The 26,213-nt window shown below is 37.4% G+C and overlaps 1 protein-coding gene and 1 long non-coding RNA gene across 2 annotated transcripts in view; one reads left to right on the top strand and one right to left on the bottom strand.

Moving 5' to 3' along the window:
- LOC141433200 (afadin-like) overlaps positions 1-26,213 on the bottom strand; it is a 123,334-nt gene that overhangs the window by 46,283 nt on the left and 50,838 nt on the right.
- Positions 7,649-8,905, top strand: LOC141433203 (uncharacterized). Its single transcript, XR_012451906.1, has 2 exons — positions 7,649-7,777; positions 8,422-8,905. It is a non-coding gene; the product is annotated as an uncharacterized lncRNA (long non-coding RNA).

Below are 26,213 nucleotides of genomic sequence, written 5' to 3'. Positions count from 1 at the left end.
TTAGTCGCCTTTTATAACACTGATGGGAAGAAATGGGTAATTCTAAAACCGGCACGCTACGATGATATTGCGGTATATGTTATTAGGACATTATTAATGGAGAAACAAAGAAGTTTTTCATTCATTCAAGCATTTGATTACAAAATACAAAAGAGAATTAGTAAATAGTCGAATTCGAGAGCTTGACTCATTTGAATTTAAAATGGCATCAATAATAAAAGACTTAAGTCACAACAAACCATCAGCCATCGCAGCGAATAACAAACAAAGAAGCAACGACTTCTAAACTTGAGACTACATAATTACATTTGATAGCTTTGCATGAAGTTTGACGTTCATCCTTTAGGGTATTGCCTACTTCGGCTGTAATGTTTCTTGTGACTGTGACCTTGGCTTTATTATACCTACCACAAACATTTGAGTTTTTTATAAACAATGAGCGACATGTAATGTCATATTTTAGAATTCCACTCCATGACTAATTATTAAAGTCGAATTCAAACGAATCAGCAAAAATAAAGCATAAAGTGTGTAACCTTTTAAAACAATTATGAAGAAAAAAAATAAGCACTAGAGCACTTATTTATGTTATAAAATATGAAAATTAGACAAAAACGTTTATTTTATACTACATGATAGACATAGGTCGGTTAAATGCAATTATACATGCAGGCTATTATAAAACACTGTTATCACGAAAACACGTGCCGCTTCAATACTGCATCAAGCATATTCAATATTGGCTCAGGCTCACGTGTGTTATGAACTGTTTACATAAACACTCTCCTTTAAGAAGACTACAAACTACATCATCATCATCATTGTCGTCGGAACTACATATCAGGAAGTCGCCTAAAATTCACGTGGATTTGAAAAAGAAAATGTTTTAATTTAATTTTCCGCTGTGTGATGTATGATAGCAAATTATTCATAGGCATATAATTATGTGCATTTTATGTAGGTACTTACCACAGAATTCATAATTAGAGGAACTAGAATAGCATGCGTTCTAAGTGTGAAACGGCTATACGGCTAAGAAGATTGTATTTATTTATTCGGTTGTCTAAAAATCGGCGGACGGTTGCTAAAATAAAAATAGATATTGCAGGCGAATAGGCGAAAAACTGGCGACATCGCATCTAAGAGGTAATAAAAGCTAAAAAAAATATTCCTCTCTTATTAGTTCCTACCTGCCTAGTGGTATTGCTTAAATAAAAGCTTGGGAAAGTAAAAAAAAATGTGCCGACATGAAAATCTGCAGATCTCACTTTCATTCTAACCCGAAATCGGTGGAAAATCAATCACAAAAGCAAACAGAGCAACGTCGTTGTTGTAATGATCGATTATACGTACAAAAACAATCTAGCATTATTGAGTAACTGAAGGCTATAATCGAATTATTCACAAATTCTGCAATATTTAGACATATTTCCATGTATGTAGATATGTATGCGAATCGATTTTCCTCTGCGCTCTGATGTAAACAAAAACCTAGCTACGGTAAAAAAGGAACCAAAACACATGATTGCACTAAGAGTTCTTTTTTAGTATTAAACGAATTTCGTGGTTAAGACTTTTCATGAGTCAGTTAGAATATTGTCTCTTTAATAAAAGTTAAATAGCTATTGTCAATTCTTGTTTATGGTCAATAATTACGTTATTTGCAGACTGAAAAATCCTAAATTAGGGATCATCGTTAAATATGCACGACAATTTTAACTTTCACATATAACGACGGTCAAAATACCAACGCACAACATTGAAAACACGCAATGTAAAATCCCCAACAATAAACAAAACTTCTGAGGTTTTAGCCTGCCAAACGAAATACACAAAACAATCAGTCATAACCTGATTCTCCATTGTAAGCACGATTATGATCACGGCACTGGACGACAAATGCACCTTGGTTAGCTAAATCAATAGGCAGCATGCACTCGTCAAACATTAGCTATTTATGAAATAACGTATGTCGATAAAATGTGTTAAGAGTTCGTGCATAAATTAATTGATATGATCACATTTTTAAAATGTATAAAATTGTATTCTATGTATACTCTATTTATTTACAAACAAAGATACCTACCATCCTACTCGAAAAAGGAGCGATTCCCTGCTCTGAAAGTTTGGCGGACATGTCGTAAAGTGCCTTTTGTAACACACCCCTACGAACACGAATATAAAAGTCTACATGTTCAGATCGCTATGTAATATTGCGATTCTGTATGAATATTACATCAACATAGAATACTGTTCAGTTAAATGTGAGGGTGTATCGTGTGACAAGTTTCTTACGAATCTCTAGTAAAATAAATATTTTTGCATACAAATTACCAAGAACTACCTCCTTCGTTCCGTTGCGAAGTCTGGAACTAAATGATCTGTTCGTCAGCATATTTAAAAGGTTGCCAACATGTTTTTGGAGCCATATTCAAGTTGTGGTCGCGGTTTGTGAATGGTTATATCTGTATAAGTCGCTTCGATCCGGCGGTCTAATTGAAACTGGCCTCAATACCTCCCCTCCACAACGCTGTTATACACCACTGGACGCTCATAAGTAATGCTACGAGTATAATGCTTTAAGGTTCGGGTGTCGTTTAAGTCTGACTTCAAAGAGACAATATTGTTTTAACTAGACACATATTATCAATAATCGAATGCAGATTTAAAAGCAGAATAAGTTTTAAAAAGGGTATTTCACAAGTTTTCATTCACAATCAGCTTTTCTCTTCAGCTTAAATGACTTCTGTATAGGTGTGAATAAGGGATGACACTCTTTCCCGGCCCGAATAATACCGACATGGGATTACCGACCCTGTTTTTTGTGTACACGCCCATAGAAATTGACGTGAGCTTCTATGGGCGTGTACACGAAAAACAGAGTCGGTATTTCCATCCCGGTATTATCCGGGCCGGAAAAGAGCGTCACCTTGAATAAGTAACACCTGAATGTCTTCGACAACTTAAATTTTCGACTTTCCATAGTATTTTTAGGGTTCCGGAACCAAAATGGCAAAAACGGAACCCTTATAATTTCGTCATGTCTGTCTGTCTGTCAGTCCGTCCGCGGCTTTGCTCAGGGACTATCAATGCTAGAAAGCTGTAATTTTGCACGAATATATTTGTAAATTATTCCGACCAAATGGTACAATAAAAAATTCAAAAAAAAATTTTTTAGGGTACCTCCTATAGGCGTAGTGAGGGTGATTTTTTTTCTCATCCAACCCTATGGTGTGGGGTATCGTTGGATAGGTTTTTTAAAAGGGGTTTGCGAAGACTATTTTTCGATTCAGTGATTTGTTTGCGAAATATTCTACTTTAAAGTGCAAAGGGGGGGATTTAAATTCGCAGCATCCAAGATCTGGAATGATTTACCTCCACCGATTCATGAACCCATACAAGCACACACTAATGTACTCACAAGGACTCACATTGTCACACACACAACACGCAAACACGACACACGCACGCACGCACACGCTCACACACACACACATACCCACACGATATACAACTATAAATAAATATGAAATAAATGAATATTATTATTGTTCTTTATTTTTCTTTCATTCTTAGGTTTAGGTTTTTATAATAGTTATAAAAAGTAAAATACAGAAAAGTACATACAAAATAAAAATATTATAAAAACCTAACCTAGTTTGCCGCCGGTGACGGGGTAGGCCCCAAGCTACCGGTGGTCAGGGCCGCAGAGTAAGGAACCTCCGGACGATGCGTGCCGTGTCCAGAAGTACCGCCTTCTGTATCTGGCCCTTGATCCAGCCATCTAGCGAGAGTCTCTTGAGATGTTGGTCGAGACTCTTCGCTGTTAGACCGTTTGCCGAAACAACTATCGGGACAATGATCGTCGAGTCAACATCCCACATAGCAGTCACCTCGTGAGCCAAGTCAAGGTACTTGCTGAGTTTGTCCTTCTCGGCCTTCACGAGGTTCTCGTCATGTGGGATGGTGATGTCGACGAGCACTGCCTGGCGGTTTGATCGATCTGTCAGCACGATATCAGGCTTATTGGCTACAATAGTCCTGTCCGTGATGACAGATCGATCCCAATAGAGCGTGGCACGACCATTTTCGAGAACTGGCGCAGGGACATACCTATAATACGGCACCTCAGAGTCTACAAGGCCGTATCGAAGAGCAAGTTGCTGGTGGATAATCCTGGCTACTAAGTTATGTCTGTGCAAATACTCACCGTTAGCAAGATGAGAACAACCGGAGATAATATGCCTGAGTGACTCCCCAGGACGGCGGCATGCCCGACAAATGTCGACCGTACCGTCCTTCAGGATATACCTCCGGTAGTTGTTCGTCATGATAACTTCGTCAGCAATTGCACACACAAAACCCTCGGTTTCCCCAAAGAGGTCCCCGAAACGAAGCCAGGTCACCGACGCGAGAAGGTCTACATCAGGCCCTGTTAGGGCCTTGTAGAACCGCCCGTGTAGCTCCTTGCTCTTCCATACGTTCTTGCGATCTTCCGTTATTATTATTATTATTATTATAATCAGTCAGACCATGCTTGTTTTTTTATTTGTAATTACTTTCGTTTGTTATTTGATATTTTAATATTTTTTTTAACTATACGTCTTCAAATAATGATTTTGTAGCATAATAATGTTACAACTAGCCTCCGCTTAAGGGGCCGGTCTGAAAATCAGCGCTGGGTGCATGCTGCCATGTGTCCAACATTCGCTGAGATTGGCACCCATTGCCGGAACGTAGGTAGCTGGGTTATTTATTTCCAATTTTTTTTGATCCTGTACTGAATTTGATTGATACTCAACTCAACTAAGTATGTAATTATGATGTGGCAATAAATGATTTTTTATTTTATAATTTTAAATTTTCATTAAAATCGAGGTCCCCCCCCTCTAAAATCTAAACCGGTGGGTGGAAAAATTTGAAAAAATTCACAATGGTAGTAACTATATCAAACTTTCTAGGAAAACTATAACGGCTAGGTTTGCCTGAGAATTATTAGTAGTTTAAGAGTAAATAGCAGCCTAAGATATAAAATATACATAAACTTGGAAGGTTCCGTATAAAATACGAAATCCTTAGAAAAATATTACTTAATTTTTTCGTAATGGTTACGGAATCCTATTTTGGGCGTGTCTGACACGCTCTTTTTGAATGTAACCATCTCAAGCATTTGTTACGAATTAGGATGCAATGATGTTGTATTGCAGTTGTTGTAAGCAAATTCTGTTGTTCAATTATTAATTTATTTGCTGAGTTGGAATAAAACGTTATCGCTGACACGGCATTGAGCAACAAACACTATGGAGCTGTCACCGCGATTACACGTACAACGTCATTGTTGTTGTTCATAATTACTATGACTCATCAGTCATCACCGTTATAATGTCGTCACGTTAGTCGATTAGCACAAAATGATCACACTGTTGTCAAATTTGAATAGTTTTTATCATATCTTAGTGCTGAAGATTGCACGCCCAAAGCAGGGCCTTTGTGGCTTGTAGGCGGCAGCGGCCGCGCCCGGCCCAGCGTAGGGTGTTCGGCGGGACTGTCGCATGCCTGCGTGACTTATGAATTCGTGCGTAATTACCCCACCTGTAGCTCCACCACAAACACATCAACGTTTTTACAAGCCGCCCCGCCAGTCGATAGCAACACATTGATAGTGCTTTTCCATGTGTCGGTCGAGATTTGAAATGCGTTGTATGCAAAATACCTTATAAGCAGCATCGATCCGAGTTGGAAGTTTTATGATACTCGTAATAGCCGCGAATAGGAGAGAGCCGCGATCTGCATGCACATTGGTATGCGACCCCAACTAAAAGTAGGCCGCGAATAACGAAACTCCACAACGATAAGCAAGTTTACGTCCCTGTTCAGTTTTTCCTTATATCAAAGCCAACAATTAAATTATGTTAACTTTTAAATACGAATTATGGTCCGTTAATTTAATAATAACCTAACAATGGTATAATGAAAGTAGCAGCAAAACATCTGATATTGATCGTCCACTCAATTATTAGAAGCGGTGAAAATGTTCTCGTACTCTCGTACACATAAACATAGCACAGCAATCCGATAGCGATCTCAAACGTCTCTCTACATTACACATAACGTGATCAGGGCCGGTCGGGCAGCACATAAAGGGAAAACCTCTATTTCAGAAAGGTCAGATGTAGGTATACGTACAATGTTATTTGATAAGTATACACTTTTCCAATCCTACTAATATTATAAATGTGAAAGTTTGTGAGTGATTGAGTGAGTGAGTATGTTTGTTACTACTTCACGCTGAAACGGCTGGACGGATTTGGATGAAATTTGGCGAAAAGTTAGTTTATAACCTGGATTAAGACATAGGATACTTTTTATCCCGATATTCCCGGGATAGGGATAAACTCTCGAAATAACCGCTGGGCTTAGAGACATGAAATTTGGTATGTAGATAGCTGGACATCTGAATAAAACATAGCCTACTTTTTATTCCGATATTCCCACGGGATAGGGATTAAATCTCGAAACAACAACCGCTGGGCTTAGAGTCATGAAATTTGACCATGATTGTTTTTTAAATTCCCGGAATTTCAATTCAACTGCTGGACCTAATGATCGCGTGTGCGAAGCCGCGGGTAACACTAGTGTAATATAATAATGTTGCCTACTTTTTTAACAGTTTATTATTTTCCGTATAAATTTAACAGCATAAAAGCATTCTTCCAAGAATGTCCATTTAATATGAAGTCAACAAGGTAAGTGCGTGGTCTGCACCTCCTTATTTGGTGATGTTTAGAAGTATGAGGTGTAGTTTAACCGGAAGTTCGATGTGCACAGCTGTGATTTTTAAAAACATTTAAAATAAAAGTAACTTAGACAGTCTTAAGTTAAGGCTTAGAAATGCACTATACCTGATTATTCACGTATTAATTTATCAGATATAACTTTGTAAAATAATAATGATATATGGTCAGACAACCCCACCAACTTAATATCCGTGAGTATAGGGTTCCATATATTGCTACGATATGTGTACCCGATTTTTACAATAGCTAGCTATATTTGCAGCTGTCTATTAAATTATTGGCATCCAATAAAAAGGGATGAAGTTAACGTCACCGTCTATGGAAATAAAAAAGGGTTAGGGACGGACATGGATTTCAACGAGCAGACGTCTTCACTTAAGGGCCTTGCACACCGCGTTTTTTAAACGCGTCGTCAACGCGCATTTATATCAATACAAAAGAGATACGCACGCAAGTTGATTGACTGCTATCGCATCGACGGCGCATTTAAGAAACGCGGTGTGCAAAGGCTCCAAAATCTGCTACACAACAGGAAAATTAGAAACATAGATAAAAATTACAGCTTTGTGTTTGTTAAGAAACTTCAACAAGTCATATACGACTTAAACGTACCAGTGATCGTCACTGTCCCAATAGTTGGCATCTTTAATCTTATAAGCAACAATAGAGATGACAGCAGGATGTCGTCTATTGGGCATTAGCGTGTCGAGCATTCGGACGTTTACCTTATTTCAAGTAATATTTAATTGTTAGTCACAAGAGGTTCTTTAGATTGTCGTAATTACACTTAATTATTGATATCGTATAAATACTGTCAGTGTAGAGCGTCCTCGCTCTTATTACATTGTATGTTTTGCCGAGCGGCAGTACCTATTGTATAAAACAAGAGCCACTCAACAATCTCGACGTCGGGACGGGCGGACCTTCTCAAATGCAGCAACGGAGATAACACTACTTTCTGCAACATTACTGCAATAGTGGTAAGTATATTACAAATAAATATTATCTGTGTACACTAAAATAGATACAAACATATTATCTTACAATAATTTATTCGTATACTTTTTAGCTTTGAAATCATTAATTTGTTGATTAGATTAGGGGTTATTTTTTTCCACTCTCGCTATTTTATTTCTTTACTTTGTAAATCTTACCTAGTAATAAATTTTTGCTTTATTAAGTAATGAATTTATTTTATAACCCGGTCAGGAATTTGTAACTGTCGCAAAACATTTAAATCAGCACAGGTAGTAAACTTAAAAATATAAAATGTACGCATTAAATTACGGGCGCAAAGCGACAATATGTATGCATAACATGCCTCGCTCATTTATATTGGGATTATTTTTAATTAATAAATGGAACCATGATGGATCAGTATTCGTAACGCAAGCACGCTCGCGCGGGCGGCAATACAATACCCTTATTTTCAATGCAATGAAGTTTAATGAAACCCCTTTCTTTGCATAAAAGGAGTTTGAGTTATGTTGATAAAAACTTGCGAGAGCTTGATAAAATTCGATGTTTTAAATGTCCAATTAACACATAAATGTATTAATAAAAGTAATTTAAGTAATCATATCGTAATGGTAAGCGTGGTGTGATATAGTAACATATGTTATAGTAATCTCCGTAGTGGGCGCAGCACTCGAGGCGGCCGCGGACGAGGCGCCGGCACGCAACGGCGCGCCGCGATCGACGGACCTTGCGTAAACAATGCGGACGGGATCCCGCGCGCGACCGAGCAGACTACTTATGTTGACACACATCACGAAACAACTCGACTGCGATTCGACTTAATAAACAAGCCTTGACTGCGCAAAATGCTATATACTTCCATGTGATATTACAGCAAATTACGGCAAAGCAAAGGTGAAAAAAATCCAGCTTCAACGGAAAAGCCGTCTCTTGAGGCTCGGATAAGCGTATATGAGATCAGATGTAACATAACGAACAAAATAATGTTTCCATGTAGACCGTTCGACTGGAATCTTCTTAGCAAACAATCGTGATAATATAGGCCATAGCATCTGACCTCTTGGACGTAACCCTTAGAAAATGTGTCCTCGTTTTATACGATGGTCGGAGTGAATACAAATTTTGATACATACGATCTTTCATTTTGTGATGTTCGTAGTGATATAAGACTTATGAATTATTAATTTCGGCATATAATCGTTCCCGTATGCACCAAAAAAGAATTGAAAAGATAAGCTGGCTAGACAAAATGATGTTAATGACACGTTGAATAAGATTTTCGTTTAAAGTTTAACCCGATTGGAAGTCATCAGATGATCGTCAGGTCAGGATACGTTCTGGGACAGAACGTCTCTCAATTCGCTCCATTACATTACTGCCAACCAGCAGTAGCGATTTTTAATTTTTAGCGTTAAAATTCCTAACGTTGGTTTTTGTTCCAAACAGTTAAATTACATCTCACTTTTCCTTAGATTATTATTATAAGATAAGATAAATAAGTAATATAAAATTAGTTTAGGTTACAAGTTAAATTAATTGGCATTGTTACCCGAAACACCGGGTACCTAATATTGCTCCTAAAATTGAGGTTTTATAAATATACTAGCTTTTGCCCGCGGCTTCGCCCGCGTAGAATTCGGTTATCGCGCACTGTTCCCTCGGGAACTGTGCATTTTTTCAGGGTAAAAAGTAGCCTATGTCACTCTCTGACTCATAAACTATTTCTATGCCAAAAATCACGTCGATCCGTCGCTCCGTTTCGACGTGAAAGACGGACAAACATACATACAAACACACACACTTTCACATTTATAATATTAGTATGGAAGTATGGAAGTATGGATGAAACGCGGTTAACACGTCATATAAGCATTAGTACAGCGCGATAGTAGAGATGTTCTACTTCTCATTGATATAGAGGGGCTAAGCTGTTTCACCACCCATTGATTAATTTTATTTGGCGGATAAATGTGATGCCGTCTCCGTCTATTCGAACAAAACATACAGAGACGGCATCACATTTATCCGTCAAATAAATTTAATCCATGGATTGCGAAACAGGGGGATAGTGTAGCATTATATCATAACTAGCTTTTGCCCGCAGCTTCGCTCGCGTGGAATTGGGTTATCGCGCGCTGTTCCCTCGGGAACTGTGCATTTTTCCGGGATAAAAAGTAGGCTATTTCACTCTCCGGCCCATGAACTATCTCTATCCAAAAATCACGTCAATCCGTCGCTCCGTTTCGACGTGAAAGACGGAAAAACATACAAAGACACAAACATACAAACACACTCATTTTCGCATTTATAATACTGGAAGTATGGATTTTATAGTTTCCAAAAAAATAATAAGAAATCTAAATTTAGAGCAAATTTTAGTGCAAAGAAAGCACATTTTACGCCATGTTGTTTCTCTACTAATTATAATTACAGGTGTGCGTGCCGGCTTTGCATTAAACAAACATTGCCGGCGAAAAGTTCAACGACCGTCTACTTGTGGCGATAAATAAGTCGTTCGAAATGAACAAAGACAATTAAATACATATAATAATTTTAATTTATCCATAAATAAATAAATGAAGCCGTGGTGGCCTAGTGGTTTGACCTATCGCCTCTCAAACAGAGGGTCGTGGGTTCAAACCCCGGCTCGCACCTCCGAGTTTTTAGAAATTCATGTGCGGAATTACATTTGAAATTTACCACGGGCTTTGCGGTGAAGAAAAACATCATGAGGAAACCTGCACAAACCTGCGAAGCAATTCAATGGTGCGTGAGAAGTTCCCAATCCGCACTGGGCCCGCGTGGGAACTATGGCCCAAGCCCTCTTGTTCTGAGAGGAGGCCTGTGCCCAGCATTGGGACGTATATAGGCTGAATGGATGGATGGATGGAAATAAAATTGCACTAAAATAATTTCTTTGTTCACCCGCGACCAAACCGCGCCAATTCCCAATACCAAATCGCCTGTATATGTATACATTTTTTGTTTTCGTTCTACCTCTTTAGATAACGGTTAAATTAAATATACAAAACTCAAACTGGGAATGATAACAAAGGTAAATAATGTATACAAATAATAAAAATCGGTCAAGCGTTTAAGGGGTCTTAGGGCAGATATCTAAACTTTGTAAATAAAATTAAAAATAATAACTTTTCTTGTATGGAGACTCTCCACACCTTAATTTTTGATGTTATTTTAATTTTATTTCTTGTTGTGTTGGAACGGCGCATTATGTGCAAATTTCAGCTCTATCTATTACTAGTTTCAAGATAGGTAGGTACAATCCTGTGACAGGCAGACAGACAGACGGACAGAAAGAGAGATGGACAGACAGGCGAACAGTGAAGCGACAGTAATGAAGATAGGGCTCTGTTTGTCACCCTTCGGAACTTTCTTAAGGAGCTTTCTACTCTTGGCGTGGTCGTCGATTAAGGATCAATACCTCCAGTGAAACTTCATGAAGACTTTCTTGAGAAAATAGTGTGTAAGTTTCCCCTTGCCTTCCACACCGCAGTGCTGGAGTCTGGAGTTCGTAATTGGCAATAGAGAGCGCTACTGCCCACTCTCTCATCAGGTCCATTAGTCGATTTTTACCACCACCACACAAAAAGAGATGGGTACGTGCTATTCAAAAATAATCGGGCACGGCACGGAGTTTTTGGTATATCTATACTTGAAGGTATTATTGTGTTTGTGTGAAATCAATTGAAAAGAAAAGTAGATTGTTGCACCAAGCAGAAAGTTATTTATTATTGGACCGAGTGCCGATTTGGAGCCCGAGCGTCAGTGAGGGCTTTAAAAAGCACGAGGGCAATATAAATTACTTAATGCGAGGTGCATAATCTGCTTTTCTTTCAACTATTACAGGAATAGTAGACGAAAAAAAAAACTCATGCCAAGCAATTAATAGGAAAATGTCACGAGCACTCGATGATTCCATTTTTGTAAGTTTACATTCGCACTCTCTAAAAATGACCACGGAAAATTCGCAAGGTTCCCGCCAATTTTTTTTTTAATTTCTTACTTTTTTTAGGCAGAGTTACTATATATAGCAGATATTTTTTTCCGCGATCTGTCGAATTTCGGATGGGCGCTAGGTTGACCAACCAAACACACAAAGTTTTTTTTTTTATATACGGCTACTTACTATTTTTGGTAAGATGGTAGCAACAATTTTTTGTACGCAATCTGTCAAATTTCATAAGATCGTCAGGTTGGTCAACCTAACACTAGATTTTTTTACACTATGCAGGCTAAAAAAAAATGTAAAACAATGCAATAAAGGATTTTCATACATTTTTTCTGCTTTAGAGCAGAAAAGTCCCGCTTTGTGCTGGGTATTTAGTGTGGTTATGATGAAATTAAAGCATAGTTGGAAGAAAAAATATTTCCAATATACATTTAGAACCCCGGACCGAAAAAAATTAGTGCGTCCCTTGAAATGATGATTGATGATGTCTCGGCGTATCAACAGGGTTAGACACCTGTAGGGCAAAATGAAAAATGGGAACTATTTACTGTGAAATAAATACCCAACATGGACAAGATACAGGCTACACCTCCGTCTAACGAAAAGTTTTGTGATACTTACGCATTATGTAACGTGTTATTAAGACGTTGATTTGGAATTATTGAGCACCTAATGCAAATCACTGTGATTTATAATCACATTTTAAGGTATTCAGATGTGCTATGAAATAAATTGATAATGATAATGGATTCTATTACTTCAAACAAACAATACATACTCAAGTGCTTGCAAAAAGTAAAAGTAAAGTTTATCCCGGAATTATGTTCAGATCAACGAACGAATTGCATATTGCATAATATATTTGCAAAAACCGGCCAAGTGCGAGTCGGACTCGCGCACGAAGGGTTCCGTACGTACCATTGTCTATACAGCATTAAGCCTGCCTTTGTGCTTAACACTTTTTTGTAACCTTTTTGTTTTTGTACAATAAAGAGTATAAACAAACAAACTAGGTTAGCTGGAAGAGATCCCTTTTTGGGGATAAGCTCGCCTTTATTCTCGTCTCTGTGTATTTGTATTTTTATTTTTATGTGCAATAAAGAGTTAACATACATACATACATACAAACAAACATTAGACCTTACCAAAAAATCACATTTGTTGTATGGGAGCCCCCATTAAATACGGTTCATGAGATACATCCTGGTGACAGACGGACGGACGGATTGACGGACAGACGGACAGCGGAGTAATATGGTCCCGTTTTTATCCTTTGGGTACGGAACCCTAAAAAGTAAACATTTTCATAGATACGAAAAAACACGGTGGGGACCCAAGGGATTCCATGAACGAAGTCCCTATTCATCGCGTAGGGTAGGAGACGTGCGAAACTGCTACCGTAACGTTCACGACGTGTCTTCCTACGAAAGTATATGGGTACGATATCGCTCTAAAACACAAATGTACATATTATGTATAAGAGAAAGGATTAAGTTTCGCTTTCGCGACCTCGTGCACTAGATACATTTATAACAACACGATCGTGTTATCACGCACTCGCACAGTACTTAGCTTAGCCTCGTACGATTAGGATTTTTAATAATATGCCATTTACGCCGCGGCATTACAATTTATTATGCGAATTTATTATGTTTATTATGCGATTAATGATGTTTATGAAATATACTGAAAAATTCCGTGATATCCTGTAATTTAAATATGTACTTGCATAATAATAAACCATAACTACCGTTTTTGTTCGAAGGATAACATAAAATTAAATATCATTATACATAATCCATATCATTAGACGACCAGATGGCCTAGTGGTTAGAGAACCTGACTACGAAGCTTGAGGTCCCGGGTTCGATTCCCGTGTCGGGGCAGATATTTGTATGAAAAATACGAATGTTTGTTCTCGGGTCTTGGGTGTTTAATATGTATTTAATTATGTATCTATATCTATATAATTATATTTATCCGTTGCTTAGTACCCATAACACAAGCTTTGCTAAGCTTACTTTGGGACTAGGTCAATTGGTGTGAATTGTCCCGTGATATTTATTTATTATTTATTATTTATTTATAATAATAATAATAATATAAATGTATTAATATACATAAATGTAATAAATGTACATAATTCTAATCGCCTTTTTTCCTACCACAAATCAGTCTCAAATCAATCGCAGTGTTACGAACACTATTATGTCAGGACAAGACAAGTGATCTCATTTGATTTACAAAACAGAACATCACAACTTCGTCTCGTGCATAAATTAAACCAATTCAAAAACCTTCGGAAATGCCCATCTAAACCAAATCCTACAGAGTTGTGCTAACAACATTACGAAAATATCAAAGTTAAATCTATGTAACTGTAGGTAAGTGAATGTTAAGTTAGTTTAAATACGTGAAGTTTAGTTTGTAGAGCGGGCAAGTTTACACAAACAATGGAGTGCGGGGGCGGCGCAGGGACAACATCCATAACCCGCAAGTTGATCCCCGACCTAATACACCAGCTATTCGTCTCCGATGTCGACCCAATAGGGTTATTAGGGCAGGTGTACTACCTACGTCGCCTTGACATTTAAAATGTAAAAACTTTAAATAAGTAGATAGGTAAATGTAGCAGTGGCTAGCACATGTCGATCGTTTATTACAATTATCTAAACATTATACTTAGATCAAGCTAGCAGAATAAATGCGAAAGTTTGTGAGTGAGTGAGTGAGTATGTTTGATACTCTTCCACGCTAAAACGGCTGAACGGATTTGGATGAAAATTTCTGTGTACATAGTTGGACATCTGGAATAAAACATAGGCTACTTTTTATCCCGATATTCGGGATAGGGATAAAATCTCGAAATAACAACCGCTGAGCTTAGAGTAATGATATTTGGGATGGTTGTTTTTAATGCAACGTCAATGAAAACCACGATAATTTTCAGGAATTCTCGCGGGAACTTTGTAAAATCCCAGAAATCAATTAAACCGCTGTATCTAATGATTTACACGAGCGAAGTGATCAATATTTAAACTAAATAACTTGCATGCTTGCTTTACTTTACTTACATTATTGCTTGCAACTTTAGGAGTATGCTTGCTTGATCTTTTGTTTGCATGCTTGCTTGCATGCTTGGTTGCATGCTTGCATGCTTGCTTACTTGCTTGCATGCTAGCTTGCATGCTTGTTTGCATGCTCGCTTGCATGCTTGTTTGCATGCTTGCTTGCATGCTTGCTTGCATGCTTTGCTTGCTTGCTTGCATGCTTGCTTGCTTGCTTGGATGCTTGCTTGGATGCTTGATTGCATGCTTGCTTGCATGCTTGCTTGGATGCTTGCTTGCATGCTTGCTTAGTTGCTTGCTTGCATGCTTGCTTGCTTGCATGCTTGCTTGCTTGGATGCTTGCTTGGATGCTTGCTTGGATGCTTGATTGCATGCTTGCTTGGATGCTTGCTTGCATGCTTGCTTGGATGCTTGCAAGAAATTTTCGGTTCTGGCACTTCGCCGGCCGCTACCGCGGCACACTGGCTTCGCTCGCTCGACTCGCGCGCTGAGGGTCGCACTTCTACCTAACCTCGTCCTCGCTTCGCTCGTCATCGTACCTAACCAGACCTACCTTAGTAGAATGTAGAATATGTAGAAGCATGGAATTAAGGAACTGATCTATATATTAGGTGACAGATCTATTATTTTAGGTACAAATATATTATTGCTGGCCGTGACTTATTTTTAGAGGACACATCTTATATTCAGGGTATAAAAAAAGTGATCAATCTATTATTTATATTTAACTTGAAATCCGTGTTGTAAATTCGATTTACATCTTTAAAGATCGAATGGTGCTCCTTTGTATTCACGAACTGGTAAACAAGGAGATTTTATTGCGTAATACTTACCTCCAAACCTTATGCTGGCATAATGCTGCTGGCTAGTGGTGGCTGAATGTGCCAAAGCAAAAAGCGCGAGGCCATTAAAAAAAAGACGGTTTGGCGCGATAAATTTTCTTCCGCTCTGTTACACATTGCGTATATATTTATAACGATTTTTTTTTATATCCTCGCATTTGTGATGAAAAGTAGAGTGTTCAACTCGAGTGTAAATGATCAATTACACCCGCGAACTATATCGCTTGCTTTGCTCGCTCGTGCGCCTAAATATCTTGGGTGTAATTGATCACTTACAACCCTTGTTTATCAATCTACTATAAGTTACATATTTGCATTAATCTGATCATTCATACTTAGAGACAGTTTTGATTAATATTATGACTAATATATTTCTTAGGGATAGATATTATAATTAGGGTATCGCAGTTTAGTGTCAAATCTAAATTTAAGTGACAGAAAATATAGTTCCCAAAAAAAACGATCTGTAATTTAGTCGGTTCATCGTGCCAACGGAAAGAAATAATGACCCGAATAAAATATCATGTATGGATCCAAAAAGGCAGCATATGACTGATCCCGTGGGCGGTAGGACCGAGTGCAGGGTACCGCCATCTTATTCGCTAATCCTGCCGCCAACTCCGATTCATATAATTAAAATAAAGTGTCCTACATTTATTTTGAGTATTCCTCAAATAGGTATCGAAACGAAATCTAGAGTTGAATAATTTACTTGAATTTTAATAACCGTTTATTAAGATTTTGTTTTTTTTTTACTGGATTCATTATTTAAAGAAGTTAATTATTCATCAGCTATCAGAAAAATGATTTTTTAGCGTTCAATGTGATGTATTTAATTTTTTTCACAAATACCAGTTTTAGGTGGAGGCGGTTATTGTTAAATAAATGGAAAAAATATATATAAGTCTCTGTGTCTATACATGTGTTTTCTGTACTGCTTGCTATGTGTTGGTGTGCAATAAAGAGTTATTTTATTGTATTGTATATACATATATAACTCAAATACCCTACTCAATGTTCTCCCATGGTGCTATACAATATAATTTATTTGCACCACTCAACTTAGACCCCTAATTGACCGGATCAACATTATCTACTTTAATATCTTCAAAGGAATACGTCGTATTATCAATCACCAAGTAGAATTCATTTATTTGGTTACGTTCAGTGTTTGTATATTGTCTTGTATAAGCAAAATACTTAATCCCGCAGCTACTAACACGTGCTAAAGTGGTCGGGGAATAAGGGAGACGCGCTTTTCGCTCCACTCCACTGAACAGAAAATCTAATCTCAAGACTCCTATGAGAGTACATAACAGAATACATCCACCGAGCAAGCGGCATAAGTTTAAGTATAAGTAATCAATCGTTTGTTTTAAGTTATCGCTACTTATAAAATATACGAGTGGAAGTTCATAAATACCAACAAAAACTGCATGTATGTGTATACCTGAACTTTATGTTGTACCGTAGCTTCGTCCATTTCCCTCCATGCCCGCGTTGTGCACTGCATATAATTAATTAACTTCGTTTTTTTTCTAAGCTAGAACTAGTTCAACGGTAAAAGTTCGTTGGTCTTACAAAGAACATTGTTTCTTTAAAAACGGCACCATTTCCATAGCACTATTTAGTTGACAAATATGTACACAACGATACCCACATGTATTCGCTTCATTTATTCCTTGATTACTAAAGACACTTTGCAAATAACTACCAATATCACCGTGGGTCCAATTGAAAGAGCAATTTGTAATTGAGATTACTCTCAAAGGAGGACTTAAAAGGTCACGTTACTCGTAGACAGACTATTTTATGAGCAGGCAGTAAAAGTGCTCTTTATCGTGACATTTTCTCGACGAAATAAAACTGGTCAACACTAAGACAAAAGAAATATCTCGTTTATTGAGGTCGCAGTAAAATGATTTCGAAAGTTTCGGGTCCTTTCGGATTAGGTTGATATCTCGAACGATACCAATCGAAGATAAATCGCTCGTAACACTGTGGAATGAATTCGCGGCTAATACGATGTTCATGTCGCGAACTTGCAAATAAGGTAATGCAATTTAAAAAAAATATACTGAACTCCGCCGAGACCTTGAAGGTCGGTATTATGCATACCTATCGATTCGGCGAAACAACGGACATCGAACCACGGAACGAGTTAAAAATACCATCACCGGCGAGTCGACCGGCATCTGCGGACACACCGGTCGGACTACTTCGGCCACATGCGTTTGTTTACTATGCGATATCGGCGCCGGCGGCGGCAGATCTTCGACCACAGCGGGGGGACGTCGTTAATTTATTTTGAAGTAAGTAAAAGTAGTTATCAAACTTACGGCGGATGCCCCAATCCATGTCGAAGTTTAGCACGCGACAAAGAGTCGCGTTTTGCGACTGGCGCTCGGCGCGCGGCGCGGCGTCTGGCAGGCGACTGCCGCGTCCTGCGCGCTCGCTCCCGCTGCTGCCATTGTGCGGCGTATGGGACCGCGGTCCGCGACCAGGACGAGTCTTCGCGCGGAAATTGCGGACTCCGCGGAGCGTCTCGGGTCCGCGGTGCCGCTTAATGAGCTAGCCTTATCACACAATGAGCAACGACCTAGTCATTTCCCACTGGAAATTACACGTTATTTTATGGACTGGCGACGTGCGGTTAGGAATAACGACTGGTTCGTCCTCTCCTTGAGGATGATCGATGTACTTATGGTATAATTGTACTCAAACTTAACCTACTCATACGTTTCATAAAATATCGAATAAGTAACGTTTAGGTACTACCAACGGTATGATAATTTTGTAATGCTTTGCAATTTAATAATCCCAAGCCTAAGTTCACGCGCACATCTGAAGCAACTCTATTTAGCACGTAATGCTTCTGTGCTTAGCTGACTATAGGAACCATTGTCGGTCAGAATTATAGGAAAATATCTTGGAACATTTCACTTAATTTACAACAAAGCAAAGCTTGCACTTTTACGGGTACTAGAGAAAGGATAAGTCGTTAAGTACAAGTAGAGCTTCGCGGAATTACATAATTAATGTTTCGATAAGAGAAAGAGACCTTTCCTTTCTTTACCCCAGGAATATTAGGTCAATATGCTATATGCTATGTATAAATGTGATATGTAATGATCGGCGACCGGTAGCATTTTATGTAACTTTGACGTTCAACGTAATGACTAATATGGATAGGTGGGTGTTGTTAAAAAATAAACTTATGGTTTAATAAGTAATCACCATAGTAAATTTGACCTATGATTAAAGCGTAAAATAATGATAGGAATGTCAATGAGAAAGTGCAAGACATGAGTTGACGTAAACATTTTCGTTCGATAGATAATTATACTCGTAAGTGGCCTATATTTCATTCTCATAATATACATTTAAAAACTTGATAAAAAACATACATTTTTAATAGGTTTATAAATTGAGCACGTAATAGAATGCATGTATATAGTTTCTCTTGTATTTATATAAATATTGATACTTTTCTTTTCGTTTCTTTAAGTTTTAATTGTATCACTCTTTTCATGATGTGTACACATAGTTTGAATTGTAAATGATGTCTTGCCTTAATTATTCTCATTACTGTACCGCATGTTTACAATTTGTTTTGTGTGCCAAAGTTAATAAATAAATAAATAGAATCATAGCAATGTAATATTTTCGTCGACAAATTGCTACCGGTCGCCGATCACTAGTGATATGCAATGAATGAATAAATAAATAAATATAGACGCTATCAATTATCAAACTAAAGTAAACCAAGCCGTAAATAAAATTAAAGAGATATAATTGTGGTTGCGTTGCCTCGCATTTTAACCATCTTTGTAGTAAAACATAAAATTGGATGACATAAAACTCGCTTCGCTCGTATTTTATAAGTTCACTGAAGCTCGTTGGTCGTTGCATAATTTTGCGTGGAACCTTCGGTGCGCGAGTTTTTTTTTTTAATTCTAATACCTGCTGTATTTTCAGTGTAAACCAGCGATACAGGCAATGAACAATAAATTCATAATGCTAACACAAATTAGCCCCTGGGTACCATTTTTGGCGAACGTAAATCTTAATTTTGGGACGTATTTCATTTCATACTTTAACGTGTTATGGTGGTCGCTGGTCGTCGATCAGTCCGGTAGAGTGAGTTTTTGCTGTTTGTTACGGACACATAAAATTACAAAGTAATCACTAATCAACAAAGACTAGGTGTATTTCAAATTGTTTTTTCAATTTTGGTTAACAATTAATGTTTCCATACGTTGACCCATGTCACCGCGTTAAAGGCGTGATTACGTTTCAATAAAAATATCCGATGAAAAACCTTACAGGGGCGTTCACTCAACAATACCCCAGTACCTAACTTGAAATATTTCGGAAAATTTAAAGGTGCCAACTACCTATTTAACAGCTCTTTTTTTAAAAAAATCCGTTTAAATTAGTTCAAATTTGGATTGAGTTTTCAGACTTTTTTTAACCTTCAACAATCGTCAACAACTTCATGCTATTCTTCAATTCTCAGATTCGTTACTTTCTAGTTTCTTTAATCCATGTAATGTATAAAAAACTTACTTAACTATAAAGTGGTTACGTAATTGTTTTTGAATCTCAATAAACTGCAATATCGTTACAGGAGGCGTCAAGAGAAAAGGCTGGTAAATAGCCCTATTGCCGCCCAATAAATCACTTCTAGAGACCCAAAACGCCATCTGAATTCTGATTACTTACTCAGTCATCATCATCAGCCATTTGGTGAATAATTAATTATTGCTATTTTTTTTAAAGATAATCTATCGAATCTGTAGCAAAAAGAAAGAAAGTTCATGAAAACATACGTAACATATGTACACTTTATACATAAGTACATAACATGCATACAGTTTTGAGTCCGTATTTCCATTGTATGGGGAATACAGGACGGACGGCCACATTTTAATCTTCACGTCTGATTAGCTTTAAATATCGTGTCATACGTGAACACAATGCACGTACCTACATATAAAGTGTGATCTAGATATTCCAAAATTTGTTCTGCCATTTATATAATCAGTAAAAAAAACAAATTTAAGTTGCACACCTGGTGTATTTCTAATGGTAGACTAAAGCAATTAAGAAAATAAATTGCTCTCGAACGAATATTTAAAGCGCGCTGCTCGAAATGTTTTGTTTGAATTTGTGATCACGGAGCATTTTTTCTCGGAAATCTACGCAACTAAATACATGCAGTTTCTTTTATAAAGTTTTGTTATATTGTCCACATAGAAGCACTGGTATGAGTTATAAATTGTGTAGGAAGTTTAAAGGGCCATATGTTATTCTAAGGCGTATCAATAGTGTAAATTACTTGATTAAAAAGTTAGGAGTGGGAAGTAATGGAATTAAGTATGTTGTTCATTCGAATAGACTTAAAAAATTCTATTCACGGGAAGTTTAATATATGTATGGTATATACTAAATTCAGTTTCAATTTTAGGAATGTATGTTTATGTATGTAGTAACTAGGGGAATAATTATGATATGTAAAGTGTTAGGAATAGCTAGGATACTTGATAATTTAATGAACATTTTTTTTATACTTAGGTAATTAAATATTCCTCTGTATATATTATGGAACTGTATATAATTTATGTGTTTTTTTTATGTTACATGCTCATCGGAGACGCTTTGGTTAGGAAACCAAGGGCGAAAGTTCTTTTTGGAGCAAGATAGAAGTTGCAGACTGATTCCACGCTTCATGGAATTACGAAGTTTAGAAGAAAGAATAAAAAATAGACAAAGTTGTATAATTTATTTAATCTAGACGCTGCAAAGTACCAGAATGGCGCTCCAATTTAATTATTTGTAGTCTAACATATTATTTTTCTTAAGTTTAGCTTGGAACGAGGATGCTAAATTTTTATTTTTAGTTAAAGGAATCTCACATTCTGAATAATAACTAATATATTGATTTTTATCAGTGGAGAATGGACTTTGATGGTATTGAGAATATAATTAAAGTACTTTCGCCGTTGGTTAAAGGATAATATATTTATGTTATGAGAATGTTTAATGTAAAAGAGTAATTAATGATGATTGCATAATTGTTTAATGAATTTATAGTAGCATGTTGTATTGAAAAATATTTTCTGACTAGATACCTACTGATGACAACATGTCTCTGATGTGGCATGACATCGTGGGTTGAAGAGCTTGGCTGGCGCAAATGCAGACTGCACTCCGTGTTGAATGGTGCAAAAATGGGTCTGGCGCTAATGCGAACTGCGCACCGTGTTGGAGGGGTGATATGACACTTCACCACCACCATCAGCCATTTCGAAGTCCTATGATGGGAACGATGCTTCAACTCATCAGTGATATTATTTCGTAGTTAGAAATGAAATTTTTAAGAAAACTTAGGCTCTAAAGTCAGTGAAGCACTGTGGTGCGACACACATCATAAGCGATGCTGTGTCTATACTGCGGTGTGGAGCTAGCTTTTCATCTGATGTGAAGTTCGCATTGCATGGTGGGGCGACACACATCATAAACGATGCTGTGTCTATACTGCTGTGTAAGGCTAGCTTTATATGCGGTTGTCTTTGGCAATATGTGTCTTAAACACAGTATTATTGGAAAGTGTCATAAACACTTATATTTTTTTTCTTGCCTTAGCCAAACATAAATAAGCACTTAGTTTAGCTACTGCCATGAATGAATGATCCTTTCGGCAGGTTTTGTTCATTCGAGCTGCGGGCTTGTGAGTTGGCCATTTAAGGGCATGTTCCCAATGTTTATTAAGGCTGGTCTTATAACCTGCAGGTCAGCTCTAGCAGAGCTATGGTAGACCTTTGTTAACTATTCCTGCCTAGGTAGGTTAGTCCTAACCTCAATAGGAGGGAGGGATATTGTACTAACCTCTTGTGTCCGTTGATTCGATGCTGGCAGCATAGTTCTATTTTTGAATAATAATATGGAACGGACGCAAGGGTGTTAAACAGAAGACTTGTATTCTAGCTGCCAACGTAGGAACTTGAATTTGAAATACATACGAAAATATCTTAAAAAAGTGTTTTTTTAATAGAAGTGATAGTTTAATAGGCAAATATTGAGCTAGTGGACCGTCCGTCCACTACACTACCTACTTAGATTTTAGATTTACAAAACATGTCAAGATGTGTTCAACCCCAGAAAAGAGTCCTCTGAAAAAAAAACATAAATTGGGTCGATCTTGTAAAACACTTAACAATAGAAAATAAATAACAATATTAATAGTTAAAAAAAAATACGCTTTAATAGTAAACCGATATAAAACATAATTGGTAGGTTATGTTCTTACGATACTCTCTTGATGCCTGCCTGACTGCTTCATCGTCAGACCCTGAATACCATTTTTTGTCAAAGAACACCCTAAGACTATTCTAACAAGCTCAAACATGGCTAGGCTTCCGGCTATTGATCATCATCAGATCAGCTCGATAGTACCAAATTATTGTATGACAACAGGACTACGCATAGGTAAGTCGTTGAAAGTAGCTGAAATCGTAGTCCAAATATCGTGCAAAGGTTGAGGAGAAGTGCGGCAATATCGAAAGTCCGAAGGTTGTGCTGAGGTCGTTGAAATATTCTTAAAAAAAAACACACTAATGACACTTATATACGGAAACGCAAATAAACAGAACCGCGGTATTATTTTTTGACAATGTCAAAAGTGACAGTTGACGTAGCTTTTTTACGTAGTTTTTCATTTTCAATGTTAGTTCTAGGCACGAAGCTTATTAGACATTAAATTTCAATGTCATATAGACTACTTAAACAAATATTTCTAATTAATAATAAATAATAAAAGAGCTGCAGTTCCTCGGTTATTAAAGTGAATAGTCGGAAAAAAAATTGCACCTATTCAAAAAACTTTACTTAGCCAAATGCCAAGTGTCGTGTCAATACCGCTACTTATCAGAAATGGTTAAAAATTCCGTTCAAACATTCCGTTACGTACATAATACGAGGGCGAGTTGATAAGTTTCCGAAACGGCACATAAATAATACAATATAATTATAAATATAATGTTTTATTTTTCAACGTAAGTACCTTAGTATTTAGTACCTTCTAAGTCCACGCACTTAGCCCAACGTTTCTCCACGGCTATTATCCCATTTCGAAAGAATGATTCATCAAGTCCCTCAAAATACCCATTTACAGCTTCAATGACTTCAGTGTTCGAGGAATATTTTTGTCCACCTAGCCATTTTTTAAGATTTCGGAACAGGTGGAAGTCGCAAGCGGCCAAATCTGGCGAATATGGGGGAAGGGGTAACAATTCGAAGTGGAAAATCTCGATTTTGGCGATTGCGACTTTAGCCGTGTTAACAGGGGCGTTGTCTTGGTGCAGTAAAATTTTCTTCTTGTTCAAGTGAGGCATTTTCTCTTTTATTGTGTCACTGAGATTTTGTAGCAGATCAGCATAATATTGGGCGTTTATCGTTCTTCATTTTTTGGAGGTAATCTACAAAAATCACTCCTGTGGAATTCCAGAATACGGTCGCCATTATTTTACCGGCTGCCAAATCGCTTTTGCTTTCTTTGGGGCGGGCTCAACCCGATTTGTGCACTGCCTAGATTGTTCTTTTGTGTCCGGCGTGTAGTGGTAGAACTACGTCTCGTCAACTGTTATGTATCGACGTAAAAACTCGTTAGGATAACGCCTGTACTTATAATAAATAATAATAATAATAATATAAATTTTTATCCACCATCACAAACCAAAAATTACAATACAAGATAGATAACATTATTAAGTGAGGGAAAAAGGACATGAGACTCAGCGAGGTCGCTGGTTTTCAGTCTCCAACCAAACTAAAACTAACTAAACTAGTATACTTACTACGGTAGGTGCGCTGCCATAACGACAGCATTAAAACAAAATATCCGGTACATTTACTTACAAAACAATTTTGCTTTTAGAGGCAGAAATTTCAACACAACCAGGCTTCACCAGTAAAAACAATCAGTCCACCAATAATAAAATACAGTGGCATAATATCTCACTAACTCAATTAATTCTAATAATAACAATTACTTCTCCAAACATTCCTCCGAAACATCCTTGCGTTGTTGTTTTTGCTCGTCCGTTGACAGACGCGGTACCCAACGAGCACAAAGCTTGTTCACTTCCAAATGTTGGTGCAAAATGTTGAAAACACGTTCTTTTGAAATGTGTACCAACTCTGCTATTTCCACCACCTTCACTCGGCGATCGTCTAATACAAATTATTTTATTTTATTGATAATTTTTCGAATCGATACCTAATTGGGCCGTCCGCTGCGTGGAGCATCTTTATAGCTCTGACGACCGCGTCTGAAGTCGGTAACCCAAGTGTGAACAGTGCTTAAAGATGGCGAAGAAGGCCCCAAAACGCAGTCCACTTAAGTTTTTATCTGAGTTGCGGTTTTGCCTTTCAAAACATAAAACTTAATTACAGCACGCACCTCAGATTTTTCCATTTTCACGAAAATGAAAACAGCTTTTCTTTGGATCGCTATTATAAATTGTTATTTTTATGTTAATCAATAACTGTATATTAGCTCTGTATTTAAGTAAAAGTCAGGAGATTAGAATGACATTATTACTTTTTAGGGTTTCGTACCCAAAGGGTGCCAACGGAACCCTATTACTGAGACTCCGCTGTCTGTCTGTCCGTCTGTCACAGGGCTCTATCTCTTGAGCTGTAATAGCTAGGCACTTGAAATTTTCACAGATTATGTGTCATAGTGGCCGCGACAACAACAAATACTAAAAAAAAAATAAAGTTACAAATTAAAGGGAGTCGTCATACAAGAAACGTGTTTCATTCATCGGTTTTTGATTGCTAGGCTGCCAAGATGACGGCCGTCAGTTGCTAGGGGCAACGCCCGTGACCCTATGTTGTTTGATGTTTAACTACTTATTAATTTGCGACTTTATTAGTGCTATTTTATAAAACCTTCTATAATTATAATAATTGTCTCTAAGACCGTGGTTTATTTTTTTGTGCAGCATTAAGACTAAATAACAATTTATGATCCACAAACCTCCTACACACGCTACACACACTTCACAACAGTCAACTTCAATAAAGCACTCACAGCCGCTGTATTTAATGTTTTTTACACTAAAAATGACCGTTATAATTTATACTAAGTAACACTATGTATTTCATCATATCATAATCATCCCAGCCTATATACGTCCCACTGCTGGGCACAGGCCTCCTCTCAGAACAAGAGGGCTTGGGCGATAGTTCCCACTATTTATTTACAAGGTCAAAATTTAAAATCAGGTTAAGATTTATTCACTAATTCATAATAAGTACGCGCCATTCGGCTGAATTACCACGTTCAGCCACTTTTTTTTTCGGCGCATGGCAAGAGTCTAAAGCGCTATTCAGCCTCCGACAGGGCGACAGCCAAAGAGGATGAGAATTTAAAATTGTTCTTTATTCAAAATACTTGCACCTAGTTTACATTTTGGTGATATGTTTTTATTAACTTGTAATGTAATGTAACTAATTATGTTTGTTCAGGTGCAATTCAATAATTTAAATA

The sequence above is a fragment of the Choristoneura fumiferana genome, chromosome 12 (assembly GCF_025370935.1).
Source record: "Choristoneura fumiferana chromosome 12, NRCan_CFum_1, whole genome shotgun sequence".
Taxonomy (NCBI): Eukaryota; Metazoa; Arthropoda; class Insecta; order Lepidoptera; family Tortricidae; genus Choristoneura; species Choristoneura fumiferana.
Note: the sequence above shows the minus strand (reverse complement) of the source record. Positions and strands in the feature narration are given on the sequence as shown.